Raw genomic sequence first — 1,937 nt, forward strand, 5'->3', positions numbered from 1 at the left:
CTAGGTGATCTCTGACCTTTCCATCCATGGATTGCCTCACCAGCAGTGTTTAATTTGCCATTTTTGAGTGGGTGTTATTTGATTTAGCTGTTCCTTCTATCTGCTCTGTGAAAAGGTGCAGGATCTGTATGCATATTCAGGCACCACCTTGTCTTTCCATGTCAATTTTTTAGGTTTCTGTGGCTGGGAAGGCTGGAGTCTCAGTGTTTGTGGGTTCAAGCTGAGTTAGGTGGTCCCTGGGCATTGTGGTATAGGGTCCCAGGAGGTATCTGAGGTCTCTCCAGTTGAAGGTAAGGTTGGGCTTCCATTCACAGCTGCTGTACCTTTCAAGCTGGTGTGGTCTGTGCAGCAGAGCCAGCCACTTTGGGAGAGATTTCAGCAGTAGCAGAGGCTTCCCAGCCAGGGGAGTCTGGTCTGCTAGTCCCCAACAGTCCTTTGTAATGTAGCTGTCTGTCACTCACAAATACAGACACTACACACACACACACACACACACACACACACACACACACTTCTTTTGCTCTCTCACTCACACACTATCTTTCAGCCTGCTGTACCATTGGCCACAATCTTCTCTACCCTGGTTTCCTTGATTTTTACCCAAGATTCCAGATTCTGACCAAATGGATTCAGGACATAAATAGATTTATTTTCTAAATGGATCAAACCAGAAGTGATAAAAATTGGAAAGGTTCATGAGAGAATTGTTACCATTATTGGAGGAAAATAGAATAATTCTGGATTTTTCAAGGACTTAAAGTGTCTATGGGGAGAGAAACAAGGTTATCAACTGCAGTGAACTCATTTGTGGCATTTGACACCTCAGGTAGATGTAAACCCAATGAAGACAGTGAAAGCAAGAGAAAATATGGGAATCCTGAGAAGGTGTGCTGGTCTTTGGAAGAACTACATGGTTATAGTACTTTATAAATACAGACAAATATGGTATATGTTTGAAAATAATTAATTGTTAGGGACAACATTCATAGGATCATAAACTTGCATGAGAGGGAATATATTGATTTTGGCCCACTGCACAGAGATTATGCATTTATATCTATAGTATGGGTCACTACAAAAGACATTAAAAATATATTGGAATTTCTAACTGATATACCTAATATGGTGCAATACATAAGATATGGAAATATCCTTTGTCACAAGTTTAAATAAAGATGTGGCAGTTCAAAAAATTAGGGAGATTTTTAATTTAGAGTGGATTGGTCATATGAATCCTATTAACCACTCATGGGTTACCCATGTGACATATCTTTCAGAGATTCATTGAGACATATTGATTATTAGAAATGGCATAAGTGGAGAGAAGCAAGATGGCGGCGATATAGGCAGACGCGTCCCAGGTCTTGTCCCGGAGCAAACGGAGTAAGCAGCTGAAACTAATAACACCCACCCCAAATTGGCGAACTTACTCAGCTGGTGAGACGGTTTGCAGCCGGGAAGGGCAGAGCTCCCCTGGAAAGGTTAAAAACCAGGGATCTGGGCAGGAAAGTTTGCCAGACCTGAGCCCAGAGGGTCGGAGGGAGACCGCATGGCAGGCAGCCGCGTCTCTTGGGACAGACACAGCCCCTGACCGGGGAAAGGAATTCCTCGGGTTTGCTGGCGCCGGGAGATTTGAGATTTGGATTTTGTGACTGCGGAAAACTGTGACTAAAGGTGGCATCCTGAGGAACTGACCAGACCATGCAGTGCCCATAAGAGAGGAGCGTTTCCCAGATCATGCAGTGCTGGTAAGAGAGGAGCGTTTCCCAGACCGGTAAGAGAGGGGCGTTACCGCGGCCGGCCGGCGTTTGTTTGTTTACTTGTTTTCACTGAACCCTGCTCATAGGACAGTTCGGATACAGACACTCACCTGTGCTGAAGAGAGGGCGAAGGTGCGGACGAGTGGAATCTGGGGAGAGGCTGAGGAGAGAGGGGGA

General features: G+C 45.1%; 1 long non-coding RNA gene across 1 annotated transcript in view; it reads left to right on the plus strand.

The window, feature by feature from the left end:
- The first annotated feature begins 326 nt into the window (after window positions 1-326).
- Window positions 327-1,937, plus strand: part of LOC106724547 — a 19,613-nt gene continuing 18,002 nt past the window's right edge. The window contains exon 1 of the long non-coding RNA XR_001360376.1: window positions 327-336. This is a non-coding gene — a long non-coding RNA (uncharacterized LOC106724547). The remainder of the gene's footprint in view (window positions 337-1,937) is intronic.

Source organism: Myotis brandtii, unplaced genomic scaffold (genome assembly GCF_000412655.1).
Source record: "Myotis brandtii unplaced genomic scaffold, ASM41265v1 scaffold884, whole genome shotgun sequence".
Taxonomy (NCBI): Eukaryota; Metazoa; Chordata; class Mammalia; order Chiroptera; family Vespertilionidae; genus Myotis; species Myotis brandtii.